This window comes from Macaca thibetana, chromosome 6 (assembly GCF_024542745.1).
Source record: "Macaca thibetana thibetana isolate TM-01 chromosome 6, ASM2454274v1, whole genome shotgun sequence".
NCBI classification, from domain to species: Eukaryota; Metazoa; Chordata; class Mammalia; order Primates; family Cercopithecidae; genus Macaca; species Macaca thibetana.
In genome coordinates this window covers 125,909,712-125,925,473 of record NC_065583.1, presented here as the reverse complement: position 1 = coordinate 125,925,473, position 15,762 = coordinate 125,909,712, and the positions used below count along the sequence as shown (strand labels likewise).

General features: G+C 40.3%; 1 protein-coding gene and 1 long non-coding RNA gene across 8 annotated transcripts in view; both read right to left on the bottom strand.

Moving 5' to 3' along the window:
- Positions 1 to 15,762, bottom strand: part of ARL15 (ADP ribosylation factor like GTPase 15) — a 443,095-nt gene that overhangs the window by 171,293 nt on the left and 256,040 nt on the right. The gene's annotated exons all lie outside the window — the stretch shown is intronic.
- Positions 9,470 to 15,762, bottom strand: part of LOC126956880 (uncharacterized) — a 33,658-nt gene continuing 27,365 nt past the window's right edge. Inside the window, exon 2 of the long non-coding RNA XR_007726518.1 lies at positions 9,470 to 15,518. This is a non-coding gene — a long non-coding RNA (uncharacterized LOC126956880). The remainder of the gene's footprint in view (positions 15,519 to 15,762) is intronic.

Sequence of the window (15,762 nt, the reverse complement as noted above, 5' to 3'; positions counted from 1 at the left end):
CCAGCACTTTGGAAGGCCAAGGTGGATGGATCACATGAGGTCAGGAGTTTGAGACCAGCCGGGCCAACATGGTAAAACCCTGTCTCTACTAAAAATACAAAAATTAGCCAGGCATGGTGGCATGTGCCTGTAATCCCAGCTACTTGGGAGACTGAGGTGGGAGAATCACTTGAACCCAGGAGGCAGAGGTTGCAGTGAGCCAAGATCATGCCACTGCACTCCAGCCTGGGCAACAGAGGGAGACTCTGTCTCAAAATATATAAGCAGAGAGAGAGAGAGAGAGAATAATAATAGAATGAAAGTGTTTGAAAAATTAAAAAATCATGCAAAATACAAACCAGTTTGAATGAAAAAAAGGAAAGACCAGGACATTCTATGATTAACTGCTAGATTAATGCTAGAGGCAACAGAATGTCCTAGGGATTTGGAGAGGGAGATGATCATGTTAGAATGATGGGTCAACAATTGCTGTAGAGCAATGGAATTGACTTTATTGAATTTTAAAGGAATGGCTAAATTCAGATAGGTAGATGAAGGGCAGAAGGGGAGCCACATGGTGGGAAAATGCAGGGCTTATTGGGGACAGCAAGTAAGCCAGATTGGGGCAACAGAGTTCGGTCAGGAAGGGAGTGGATGGTTAGCATGGTACGGCAGGCCAGGGCCTGATGGGGAAGGCCTGGACAGCTGTGCTCAGGAGTCTCAACATTCCCACTGAATGCTCAACATGCTCAGTCTTTATCAAGGGCTTTACATTTACACTGTCATGCTGCAATCTCTCAGTAATCCCGGGAACTGGGACTTTGGATCAGGAGGGTCAGTGAGTTGAAGAGACTTGCTTGTTAGTGAAAGAGCCAAAATTCAACCTCAGACTCTCTGGCTCACAAAGTCAGTGGTCTTGCTGGTGGGGATATGGGAATTTCTTGAGTAAGGGAGTGAAATCAAAAATTTAGTATTCTAGGAGGTATACTCTAGCCAGCTGGTACTGAGGGACTGCATTAAACAAAACAAGTCAGAAGTAGTTCCACTGAAAGGTTCAAAATGTAAGGGGGATTGACTTGTTCATGTAAAAGAGATCAGTGGAGCTAGACTGATACTAGCATGCCAAAACAAATCAATCAATAGCTCGGTCATGCTAGTCTCTCTGTGTTGGTCTCATTCTCTCCTACTGCATGTTTCGTGTCTCCCCGCAACATGGTGGATGTGGGGCTGGGGGTGGGCAGAGAAGAAAGTAATCATCTTAGCCACAGCAGAAAAAGAGATAACCCCTATTATAACATCTTCATATAAAACCTTAGTAAAGGACTCCGCTAGACCATCGCTGTGGCCTGGAGGTAGAGTACTGACAGTGACAGCACAGCTGAATTAAAAAATTGTGGAGAGAGTTGCAGACTAAAAGAATATAGAATGATCTTCTCAGGAGACATTGAAAGAATGGATGGAAAGACAACAGTTACTCACTATAACCAGTACGCACTGAAGGCACACTGAATTACCAAGGCAGAATAAATTCTTCCATGATTGAAGACCATAAACATGGCATGGGTCATGCATTTAATTATGTTATCCTGAGTTAATTCGTTATCACATAATGGAGCTTGCGTTTTTATTCACAGATATATTAAAGTTATATGAGCATTGTGTGTCATTCTAATGATATGATGATTTCCAAATATATCCTATATCTTTCTCCTCTACTGGTTCACGTCTTGTTTTTAGAAATTACTTTAGGAAAGATGATTTCAGTTTTGTCTCCCTTTGTTTTGTTTGTTTTTGTTTTGAAAGGGGGTAAAGTTATGTTGCCCAGGCTAGAGTGCAGTAGCTATTCACAGGAGTAATCCCACGGCTGTTCAGCACAGAAGTTTTAACTTGCTCTATTTCCAACCTGGGCCAGTTCCCCTCTCCTTAGGCAACCTGGTGGTCACCCCTCCGTGGACACCCAATGTGCATGATGCACTACAGGCCAGAACTCCTGGGCTCAAGTAATCCTCCTGCCTCAGCCTCAAGAGTAGCTAGGACTATTGGCGCATGCCACCTCATCGGACTTACTTGTTTTTAAAATATGCTACTTTCATACTCAATTACCTTTCATCAAAATTATATACATACATACATATATATATATATATATATTTGAGATGGGGTCTCACTCTGTTGCCCAGGCTAGAGTGCAATGCCACTATCTCAGCTCACTGCAACCTCTGCCTCCTGGGTTCAAGCAATTCTCCTGCCTAGGCTTCTCAAGTAGCTGGGACGACAGGCACCTGCCACCACACCTGGCTAATTTTTGTACTTTTAGTAGAGATGAGGTTTCACCATGTTGGCCAGGCTGGTCTCGAACTACTGACCTCAAGTATCTACCCACCTCGACCTCCCAAAGTGCTGGGATTACAGGTGTGAGCCACTGGGCCTGGCCAAAATTCTATATTTTATGATACTATATATTTCTTTCTCTCAGCCTTCCCCAAAGGAACCATTTGCCTGTTACCAGGTTGACTATGCTATAGAAAAAAAACCAAAAACCAAAAACCAAACAAACAACAACAACAACAACAAACAGATATTTGGGGATTACTGGCCCTGAACTGACACATTCCAGGAGATCCGAAACATCACTGTGGCCCACCAGTCAGAGCAGGGGCTAGTGGAGGTCAGGTGATCAAGGAGTTTTAGCTCAGGTCAGTCCCATAGTGGGTGCAGTGGGTCCCTGAACCCATCCTGTGGTTATTTCCCCAGTTCCAAAATGTATAATTGGAAAAAAGCTACTGAGAAACTAGCAGAATCTCTACATGGGTGGGGAATATAGAATGTTTCTTATATTAGAATCTTCTCTACCTTCCATTTTGGGTAGTAAAACAAATATCTAGTGTGTTCAGAATTAGTCCTTTGATTTCAAAAGTAACTGCCTATAATGTCTACATGTGTACCTAAGATATGGACATAGAGAAGCAAATACTATAATGCCTCTTAAATTACTTATTTTTTGTTTTAAAGACAGGGTCTTTCTCTGTCACCCAGGCTGGAGTGCAGTGGCATGATCATAGCTCACCACAGCCTCAAAATCTGTGACTCAAGCAATCTTTCCACCTCAGCCTCCCAGTAAGTCCCTCAGCTGGAACTACAGGCATGAGCCACCATGCTCAGCACTATATATACGTATCTTAAATCCATATTATCTATATTTATCTTAAATATACATTTTAAAGGATATATCTTAAAGGATATATCCTATGGTTTGGAGGTATCAAGAAAGTAAATACTCTAATTTTTTCCCTAACTTATTTTATAAGCAACTGAAAGCTAATCCAATTAAATTAATCAATGACAGGCAAACCATTTGGTGACACAGAAATTTTGTTTTTGTTATTGTTGTTTGAGATAGGGTCTCACCCTGTTGCCCAGGCTGGAGTGCAGCGACACAATCTTGGCTCACGGCAACCTCTGCCTCCCAGACTCAAGCAATCCTCCTACCACCACCACACCTCACTAATTGTTTTGATTTTTTTGTAGAGATGTGGTTTCGCCATATTGCCCAGGCTGGTCTCAAGCTCCTGAACTCAAGTGATCTTCCCACCAAAGCCTCCCAAAGTGCTGGGATTATAGGCATGAGCCACCACTCCTAGCCTGAAATATAAATTGTAATCTTCAGCTTGCATTTTGTTCTTCTAAACAACTTGTTTTCAATAAGAACGGGCAGACAAGTTGAAGCCACTATTTATTGGCACAGAGCATTTATTGGTGTGTTCAGATGGTACTGTACTAGCCTTCCTCTTCCCCTCCATCCTCCTAGCCATGTGCAGGGAATTTTCTCTTTTTGTTGGTTAACACTCTTCCTCATCTGGATTGCCTTCAACTATGTGACAACAAAGAACTCAAGCACCAAAATAGCAGCAGCTACATATCCTCTGCATGACAGTGTAATTTCTTCTGCCTTAAGGCTGTGTCTAGCACTGAAATCACTGTCTGTTTACTTCGATCTGGTGCTACATTACAATGGGAGGGATTTAACTCTTACTTATAAATACACAAGGGAATCATCTCTCAGCTCTGTTTAGCTTAGAATTAGAGATGAAATTGTGCAGTTCTTGTTGCTGCTGAGCCAATCACTCCATTGAGCAAAAACTTACCTTCCTATTGTACTAGACAAGCAAGAATACTGTGCTGTCTCTTAAAATGCTCTGCAGTACAACTATTAGAATCAACACAGAAAATTTTTGGTGGCTAGGGAGTACCGGAAATTAATCTTGAAAGTTTCCCACTTGACTTGAATGTCTGAATGTCTGACTTTCTCTTCAGATGCTTTCTGCTAGGGAAGGAGCACTTCTGAATTAAAGAATTTTGCAAAAGAAAATTTGGCCAGGGATATCATGTGAGTGTGTCTAAAACTGGGGATTATCAACACATGCTAAGTGAATATAAGGCTTTATAAACCAGTATTTTAAAATTTCATGACCAGAAAAAGTAATCTTTAACACCATTCTCTTACCTGTGATCACTTAGTAATCTCCGTGTCTATGAAATTCTACCTCTGAAATATCTCTTCAGCTGTTCCCTTCTCTCTATTCCCAATTTTATCTTTTAGTTCCTATTATCTCTTGTCTGAATTTTTAGAAGAGTCTACTAATTTAATCCTCTGCTTCTGGTCCTTTCCCTATGTTAACTTTCTAAATTATGAATATAATATCACAATTTGGCTTAAATGTGATTTTTAACTATAAAGTAATTTAAACTGTAAGTCATATAACTAGTTTGATGATACTGTAAAGGTAGATATAAGATATATTTTTTTTTTTTTTTTTTTTTTTTTTTTTTGAGACGGAGTCATGCTCTGTCGCCCAGGCTGGAGTGCAGTGGCCGGATCTCAGCTCACTGCAAGCTCCGCCTGCCGGGTTCACGCCATTCTCCCGCCTCAGCCTCCCAAGTAGCTGGGACTACAGGCGCCCGCCACTTCGCCCGGCTAGTTTTTTGTATTTTTTAGTAGAGACGGGGTTTCACCGTGTTAGCCAGGATGGTCTCGATCTCCTGACCTCGTGATCCGCCCGTCTCGGCCTCCCAAAGTGCTGGGATTACAGGCTTGAGCCACCGCGCCCGGCCTATAGATATAAGATATTAATACTACTACACAGAGACCCATGAATGTATCCACGGTGCCTGGCACAGAATAGGCACTTGAGAAATATTTGCTTAATGAATTAGTAAGCTTTCCATTGTTGGGCTTATGAGAAGCCAACATTTATTGAGCATCTCCTTTGTGGCGTATGCATCAAGTCTCCAGCACTTGCTTGACCTTTAGCTAACCCTGTTGTTTTAATGATTTTCTCACAAAGAAACAGATGAGGCAGGTATTACTCTCATTTTAAGTATGAAGAAACTGAGGCCCTAAGAGATTATATAACTTTCTCAAAATCACAAGACTAATAAATAGCAAAGCTGGAGTTTGAAGTTAAGTCTGAATTCTTAATCACCCCTCACACTTACAACATGCAGCTCAAACTTTTTTCTCCTGTTCCTTTCTTTTAATAGTTTAACATACTATTTGATATATACAAAAGAATACATGTAACAAACATAAATTGTAGAGCCTAAAAATAAATAATAAGTATCTCAGTTTTTAAAAGTGAGCAAAAGATAAATGACAACTCACCAAACAGGCAAGTAAGCAAGTAAATGATGCTCAACATCATCTGACATTAGGGAATTGCAAATTTAAACAAAGAATACCACTACACGTTTGCTAAAACAGTTAAAATTCAAAACAGTACCACCAACAACTATTGGGTGCAAAGCAAATGGAATTCTCATTCATTGATGGTGAGAATGCAAAATGGTACAACCATATTGGAAGACAGTTTGGCAATTTCTTACAAATATGACCCAGCAATCATGCTACTAGGTATTTACTCAATTGATTTTAAAACTTACGTTCACACAAAGCCGATATGCAAATGTTTGTAGCAACCTTATATTGCTACAAAACTAGAAGTAGTCAAGATGTCTTCCAAGAGAAGAACTGACTACACAAACTGTAGTACAGCTATATGATGGGATATTATTCAGTGATAAAAAGAATGAGCTATCAAACCACAAAAAGATGAATTTTGAATGTATATTGCTAAGTAAAAGAAGTCAGTCTGAAAAAGCTATATACTGTATGATTCCAATTATATGACATTCTAGAAAAAGCAAAAATATAGAAGTCAAGATCTGTGGATGCCATGGCTTCAGGGTGGGAGAGACAAATGTGTAAAACACAGGGGATTTTTTACAGAGGTGAAACTATTATGTCTGGGACTCTAAAAGCAGATGTAAGACATTAAGCATTTGCCAAAACCCAAAGAACTTTATAGCACAAAGAATAAATCTTAATGTATGCAAATTAAAAAAAATTAACTAGAAAGTTGGGGGAGCCTAAGATGAAATGCAATCTAAATATATTATAAATAATCTAACTATATTACATTATATACAACTTCCCTGAAAAGTATTGGGGTATAAAGTGCAAAGTAAGTAACTCTGGAAGAAAGTGAAGTCTGGAAGACTAACGGCAAAGGGAACTGTACATAAGAATTATTTCCCACAGGGGTATGGATTAATTTTGAAACCATTATATATGTATACTAAAATTAAACAATTGAGTAAATGGATGGTGGATAGTGTGAGCCAGGTTTCTTACTGTAAGAAAGTATCTTTCTTACTGAGAGATTGCAGATAAGCAAGGGTAAAAATGCTAGAAAGATCCTTATGGGAATGAATTAGAGCTGAAGACCTCAGTATGAACTCATATTTAGTTTAATATACAGAGGATTACATATAAAAATGTTTTTATATGTATATACATGGGCCAGCACACACACATGCGCGCGCACACACACACACACACGCACACACACAGAGCTTGCTCTATCAGCTGAGGTCTAGAAGCAATAATACCCCAGTAGCACACAGGGCACGCAGATCTTGGTTTCTGATTCCATTTTCCCATGAAAGGAACCAGGGCTTTTTCAATAAAAGGCTGATCCTGTGTCTGCAGCAAGAAATACCCAAGATGAGTGTGGAGCCTCTTACAGTGCCAGAGTTAGGAAGAGTCAAAAGAAAAAAAATCAACTACAACCACACAATGATGAGGCTACGTCAAAGGGACGTAGGAGCTAACTAAAAGAACATCCCATGCCAAAAATGGAACAATCTGAGCAATAAAATAACAGAGTACTGAATTATAATCCAAAGTATAAACCAGGCTTGATGGCACACATCTATAATCCTAGCTACTTGGCAGGCTGAGGCAGGAGGATCCCTGGAAACCGGGAGTTTGAGACTAGGAGCAATATAGCAAAACTGCATCTCAAAAACAAACAAACAAACAAACAAAACCCCAAAACAAAACAAACAAAAAACAAAGTATAAATGTCCATGAGTCTCTACTGACATAAGTAAATAATTGAATAAATCAACAAATAAATGAGGTAGAAGAGATAAACCTACTATGTAGAAAAATTCCAAATAATTCCAAATAATTTATGTAGATATTCTACCCAAAAGGAAGTAAAGCATAACTACTGTCTAAGTATGGCTGTACATATTGACCTGTTTCCAAAGAGTAGAGTATGATAAAGGTAAAAAAAAAAAAAAAAAGAGTGGCTCTAGAGTGGAGAAACTTGACAAACATTACCTCAAGCAGGTGGTCAAAGTTTATATCAACAGTGATAAGTCATGTTGATAGTATATACCCTTGATATGATATGATGTGGCACTGTACCTCTGGGATCTTCCTTCTAAGTGTAATCATGAGAAAAACATCAGACAAATTCCTATTGAGAGGCACTCTATAAAATACCTGACCAGTGCGCCTCAAAACTGTCAAGGTCATCAAAGACAAGGAAAGTTTGAGAAGCTGTCATAGCTAAGTGAGGCCTAAGGAGATGTGAAAACTAAGTGTAATGTGGTATCCTGTATGGGATCCTGGAACAGAGAAAAGCATACATAAAAACTAAGGAAATCTGAATAACATATGAACTTTAGTTATAAGCAATGTATCAATATTGGTTCATTAATTGTAATAAATGGCCCCCAACTCTTAACAGAGGAAAATGGGTATGGGATATACAAAACAGTCTGTACTATCTTTGTAATAATTCTGTATATCTAAAGTCATTCTAAAATAGAGTTCATTTAATAATAAATAACTAGCTATGAATGTACCACCCAATTACAAACCAGAATATTACCTGTAACCTACACTCATCCTCTGTGCTCCTTCTTCCCCCCTACTTCCTGTACCCCTCCCCCACTTAAATAAATCACTATCCTGAATGTTGTACTTAATATCGTTCCTTGTTTTAGCACAGTTTTATTACACATGTATGCATATATTCCTTTAGAGAATTTGCTTATTTTTGAGCTTTATAAAAATGGTACTGTACTATCTTCTGAGACTTGCACCAGTGGATTATTTATAAGAAAATTTATTGTGGCACTCTTTATGAAAGAAAAATCTGGAAACAAAGCAAATATCCCAGACAAATAAGTAGTGGTATAGTTGCACAATGAAATATTACACAAAAGTGAAAAATATAAACTACATTCAACAAAGTGGATGAGCTTTAGAGAAAGAATACTAGACGAGAAAAGGTAAAGGTTTTTTTTACTTAATTTTTTATTTTATTTTATTTTTTTGAGATGGAGTTTCACTCTTGTTGCCCAGGCTAGAGTGCAATGGCGTGATCTCAGCTCACCACAACCTCCACCTCCCGGGTTCAAGCCATTCTCCTGCCTCAGCCTCCCGAGTAGCTGGGATTACAGGCATTCATCACCACGCTTGGCTAATTTTGTATTTTTAGTAGAGATGGAGATTCTCCACGTTGGTCAGGCTGGTTTCAAACTCCTGACCTCAGGTGATCCACCTGCCTCAGCCTCCCAAAGTGCTAAGATTAGAGGCATGAGCCATGGCACCCGGCCAGAGAAAAGGTAAAGGTTTTAATCTGATGCAAAAGGCCCTTTGCCAAATGGCCACAACCTACCTCATCTATCTCACTTCACCAAATCTATATCCAGCCACACGAAACTTCTCCCTGTGACCTAAACATTCCACGCTCTTGGACACCCACTTAGCTTTTATTTTTTTAAGAAGGCATATTGTGATACAATTCATATACCACACAATTTATGCATTTAAAGAACACAGTTCAGTGCCTCTTAGTACATTCAGAGTTTTGTGACGATCACCATAATCAATTTTAGAATATTTTTATCACACTACAAAGAAACATCATAATCATTGGCAGTCAAATCCCATTTCTTGCCAATCCCTACCCTCTCCCTGGCCTTAGGCAACCACCAATTTACTTTTCATGTCTATGGATTTTCCTTTTCTGGACATTTCATCTACAGTAAACGGCATAGTATGATAGACTTTCTTCACTTAGCATAATGTTTCCAAGGTTCATCCATGTTGTAACATGTATCAGTTGCATCATTCTTTTTTTTTTTTTTTTTTTGAGATGATTCTTGCTCTATTGCCCAGGCTGGAGTGCAGTGGCATGATCTCGGCTCAATGCAACCTCCATCTCCTGGGTTCAAGCGATTCTCCTGTCTCAGCCTCCCAAGTAGCTGGGATTACAGTCATATGTCAACATGCCCAGCTAATTTTTGTATTTTTAGTAGAGATGAGGTTTCACCATGTTGGCTAGGCTGGTCTCAAACTCCTGAACTCAGGTGATCTTCCCGCCTTGGCCTCCCAAAGTGCTGGGATTATAGGCATGAGCCACCACACCTGGCCTATCATTCCTTTTTATTGCCAAATAACATGCCATTGTATGATTATACTCACTTGCCTTTGTACATCCAGTTTCTTCTGTCACTGGCAGCTTTTTCTTGCTCTCCGTTTGTCAAGTTCCTATTTACCCTTCAATGCCCAGATCAGAGATTACTTCCCTAACTCCCATGGCCCTCTATTGACATATTATTACACTTGTCACATTGTATTATAATTACCATGTGTATTTCTCCTCCTCCACCCACTAGTGAACTGTGGGCTCCCCAGGTGCGGGCACAAAGCTTTGGGCATCTTTGGGTTCATGGCAGTTATCAGAATTTGACCAACTATATCTACTCAACAAATGTTTATTGAATTAGTGAACGAGTCGGTTTTCTCACATTTGTCAATTTCACACTTATTATACAAAAGGAGTATGCATGGTGTAGAAAGTGTGTGCAACAGTGCAGGGTTACTATGGTCTCAAATCTGGGCTCACATATGAGTTCTGCTTTTGATAACTCAGTGGTCTTGGGTAAGCTGCTTAATCAGTCTAAGTTCCATCTGAAACATGGGGATAATATCACACTCATATGGTTACTGAATTTATTAAGTTATGTTTGTAAAGAGTTTAACCCAATAGTGGTAGCCATTATTATCACCAACAATAAAAGCCATTAACAGAAGGGTTGGGGAAGGGGTGGGGACCTTTAAGAAGTCTGATCCAGGCCGGACACAGCGGCTCACACCTGTAATCCCAGCACTTTGGGAGGTCGAGGCGGGTGGATCACCTGAGATGAGGAATTTGAAACCAGCCTGGCCAACATGGTGAAACCTTGTCTTTACTAAAAATAAAAAATTAACTGGGTGTGGTGGTGTGCCCCTGTGGTACCAGCTACTCGGGAGGCTGAGGCAGGAGAATCACTTGAACCCAGGAGGCAGAGGTTGCAGTGAGCCGAGATCGTGCCACTGCACTCCAGTCTGGGTTACAGAGTAAAACTCTGTCTAATAAAAAAAAAAAAAAAAAGAAGTCTGATTCAAATTCTTAATTTTACAAATAAAGAAACCAACACCTTGTGGGGTTAGGGGGGATGCTGGAGGCCACTTAAGGAGGGAGCATGGTGTAATGGAATAATCACATACCATGTAGCACAACATAGCTGATTTTTGAATCATAGCTCTGCCTTTTAATAACTGCATATCCTTGGGCAAATCACTGTTTTCCAAACATCAATTCCCTCCTGAGTATATGGGGGAGTACAAATACCTAGCTCACAGATCACCTTCGTGAAATAAATGAGAAACTGCTTACGTAGTAGGCTTTTGGTAATAGTCAAGAACACAAACATACACATATGTGCACAAAAATACACGAACACACACATACAAACAGAATAATGCAATAACAAATTAATAAACTGGAAGAAAGAAAAGTTTTAGAAAGAAAAATATATAGTCTAATGAAAAAAGAGGATAGAAATCACCTTAAAAGGAAGATTAAATTTTGGGAAAAGTGATTTATAGTCAGCCTGCAGTAGGAACAGCATCTTATAAATATCAGTGGGTAAAATAATGTGGGATCTTTAGGAATAAAAGATGTTTATAAAATTAATCATTGTTCATCTTGCTCTCTCTCCGAACTGGCTTATTTTAAACTTTCTAGTATTTTCTGTCTGATATTCCTGGAGCAGAGCTGAAGAAATAAATGTTCTTTCTGAAGCCTCTAAAAATAGTCCATCAACATGATTTTCCTTCAAAAATGAAAACCATAAGACTGGTAACATATTTAGAGGTGATGGGGCAGGTTTTAACACACAACTGTGCCATTGTTTAAAAAGTACCATCACGTTCTTTTCCTTAGGATGTATTTGTCCATTCACTAAACATTATAAATGTAGTAGCATAGTCAAATTGTAATAACCCACAGAAGTTGTACAGCACCATTTAAAGCATACTATGGATGGGGCATAAGTAGCTCATGCCTGTAATGTCAGCACTTTGGGAAACTGAGGTGGGAGGATTGTTTGAGCCCAAGAGCAGTCTGGGCAACATAATGAGACCTAGTCTCCACAAAAAAATATGTAAAAATTAGCTAGGCAAGGTGGTATGTACCTGAGGTTACCTCCAGCTACTCTGGAGGCTGAGGTGGGAGGATGGCCTGAATCTGGGAGGTTGAGGCTGCAGTGAGCCATGGTTGCACCTCTGCACTTCACTGCAGACTGGACAACAGAGTGAGACTCTGTCCCTGCCTAAAGAATAAAGTAAAGTAAAACAGTATGGGCCCACAAATAAATAAATGATCCCAAAATTTGATAATATATAAAGATCTCAAGAAACTGTGAAGAAATCACAGTGGCATTTTACCTCTGTCTCCACTAATTTACTGGTTCCTTTTTTTTTTTTTTTTTTTTTTTTTTTCCTATTTCAGACTACTTTTTTTTTTTTTTTTTTTTTTTTTGAGACAAAGTCTTGCTCTTATCCCCCAGGCTGGAGTGCAATGGCACAATCTGGGCTCACTGCAACCTCTGCCTCTCAGGTTCAAGCGATTGTCCTGCCTCAGCCTCCTGAGTAGCTGGGATTACAGGCACCTGCCACCATGCCCAGTTAATATTTGTATTTTCAGTAGAGATGAGGTTTCACCATGTTGGCCAGGCTGGTCTCGAATTCCTGACCTCAGATGATCTGCCCGCCTCGGCCTCCCAAAGTGCTGGGATTACAGGTGTGAGCCGCCGTGCCTGGCCAAGTCTGATTTTTTAAAAGATCCCTCACACTTCTTTTTTTTCCTCCAAATTTGTAGCTTGGCTGTTTTACATGAATTAAGTATTAAATAAACAAGTATTTGTTGAATCTTACTTTATACCAGTCATTGTTTTAGCAACTGGGACCAAAATAAATGGAGATCCTCCTCTCCAGGAGCTTGTGTTCTCATGAACTGTGATAAACAGCAAACAAACAAATGAATATGTAATATGTGAGAAGGAAATACATGCTATGAAGAAAAAGTCTTGAAAACAGCAAGAGAGTGAGCTCTGGGGAAATCTGGGCAGAGGGAAAAGCACAAAAGCTCCGAGGTAAGATTACCCTTGTCAGGTTCAAGGAGCAGAAGAGGGAGAGTGTGGCTGGAGCTGAGGGAGCGACAGGGAGAGAGCTGGGAGATGAAGTCCAGGAAGTGGTGGAATCCAGATCAGATAGAGCTTTTGCTTTTCCCCATGGGAGCCATAGGAGAGTCTTGAACAGAGGAGTGATATCATCTAACTACAGTTTCAAGGCTCCCTCGGGTTACCGTGAGAGAATAGCATATAGAGAAGCGAGGGGGAAGCAGGGAGAACTTTCAAGACCATTGCTGTTGCACATGAGGAGTGATGATGGAAGCACTGGGGCTGGTGAGACGTCATTAGGTTCTGAATACAGTTTGAAAGGATAATTTTAATTGCACACCCTTGTTCCATTGGTCACAACATGTTCCCTTTTTAAATTGCAGTCTAAAAGCCACCTTCTCCAAGAAAGGCTTTAAATAACCTAATGGTCTCCAAGCCACTTATATAAACCCTCCTATTTTTCCTTAATCCGTACCTGCAAATTGCTTTTTTTCTTGTATAGACTAAAGGTCATTGGTGTCTTCGCCTAATAGAAACACACGAATTAAGTCAGCCAAGTGATATAACATGGCTACTTCCTAAGAAATGACAGTGGAGTAGGCTTAAAAGGCTCATCAGTCTAGAACACTCTTGTCTGATTAGGGCCTCCATTCCAACAAGATCTTCACTGTGAAGTGAGACAACCTGGAGAATACAAAGTGATCAGAACTCATCTTGTGGGTCCTCTGGTGTTTTTCCAATTTTTCATTCAACATAGTGCATGGACTTCGATGTTCAAGTGACAGCTTAACCAGCTGTATTTAAATAATGGCACGAACCTGTTCATCACTTGGTTAGAAGACCAGGATGCATTGGCATTATGGCATTTATACAAAAACTACAGAGACAGAAAACAATATTTGAGAAAACGTGAGAAAGAATACAGAAAGGTCTGGAAAGATATACACAAAAGTTTCAATGGTTACCTCTACCGAGTGGCAGTTGGAACCAGGATGAGAAAGCAGGGTGATTGAAGGACACTTTGCTTGATAGTAATGTACAACCTACTTTTGAGAATAAATTATTCTTATTGTGTAGTTAACGTCTGAAAGGGTCCATTTTAGTTATTTGGCTCCTACAGCACGATTGAGGTAGATGGAATTCCATAATGTGTAAAAAAAAAAAAAAAAGTTTTATTGAGCATTAATGCTTGTATTTCATATTCTACTTATAACAAAATATTGGAAATAGTTAAAAAGTTCCTTTCCAAGCTGATATTTAGATTCATGAAAGGAACACTGGCTACTCACAACATTTTGGAACATTGGTGATAATGAATATAAATTTTCTTAATAACTGATACCCTCTATAACGTTCTATACTGATATGGTTTGGCTGTGTTCCCACCCAAATCTCATCCTGAATTCCCACATGCTGTGGGAGGCACCCAGTGGGAGGTGATTGAATTATGGGCACTGGTCTTTCCTGTGCTGTTCTCATTACAGTGAATGAGTCTCCTGAGATCTGATGATTAAACAAAACAAAACAAACAAACAAAAACAAGCCCAGGTGCAGTGGCTCACGCCTATAATCCCAGCACTTTAGGAGGCTGAGGTGGGAGGATCACGAGGTCAGGAGTTCAAGACCAGCCTGGCCAACATGGTGAAACCCCTGTCTATTAAAAATAAAAAAATTAGATGGGCATGGTGGCGCATTCCTGTAATCCCAGCTACTCAGGAAGCTGAGGTAGGAGACTTGCTTGAACTGGGATCCAGGAGGCGCAGGTTGCAGTGAGCCCAGATCCTGCCACTGCACTGTAGCCTGTGCTACAGAGCGAGACAGTGTCTCAAAACAAACAAACAAACAAAAACAATCAAACAAAAACCACGGGAGTTTCCCAATGGGGTTTCCCTGGACAAACTCCCTTTTTGCCGACTGCCATCCATGTAAAATGTGACTTGCTCCTCTTTGCCTTCTGACATGATTGAGGACTCCCCAGCCATGTGGAATTGTAAGTTCAATTAAACCTCGTTTTCTACCCAGTCTCAGGTGTGTCTTTATCAGCAGAGTGAAAACAGACTAATAATACAGCAAATTGGTATCAGTAGAGTGGGGCATTGCTGAAAAGATACCTGAAAATGTGGAAGGTGACTCTTGTTATGTTTTAGCAAAGAGACTGGCGGCATTTTGCCTCTGCCCTAGAGATTTGTGGAACTCTGAACTTGAGAGAGATGATTTAGAGTGTCTGGTGGAAGAAATTTCCGAGCAGCAAAGCATTCAAGAGGAGACTTGGGTGCTGTTAAAAGCATTCAGTTTTAAAAGGGAAATAGCAAAAAAGTCTGAAAAATTTGCAGCCTGACAATGTGATAGAAAAGAAAATCCCATTTTCTGAGGAGAGATTCAAGCCGGCTGCAGAAATTTACATAAGTAATGAGGAGCCAAATGTTAATCCCCAAGACAATGGGAAAAATGTCCCCAGGGCATGTTGGAGGTCTTCACGACAGTCCCTCCCATCACAGGCCCAGAGGTCGAGGAGGAAAAAGTGTTTTCGTGGGCCAGGCCCAGGGTGTCCCAGCTGTGTGCAGCCTAGGGACTTTGCGCCCTGTGTCCCAGCCACTCCAGCTGTGGTGGAAAGGGGCCAACGTAGATCTCAGGCTGTGGCTTCAGATGGTGCAAGCCCCAACCCTTGACAACTTCCACGTGGTGTTGAGCTTGTGGGTGCAAAGAAGTCAAGAATTGAAGTTTGGGGCTGGGCATGGTGGCTCACACCTGTAATCCCAGCACTTTGGGAAGCCAAGGTGGGTGGATCCCCTGAGGTCAGGAGTTCGAGACAAGCCTGACCACCATAGTGAAAAACCCATTTCTACTAAACAATACAAAACTACCCGGACATGGTGGTATATGCCTGTAATCCCAGCTACTTGGGAGGCTGAGGCA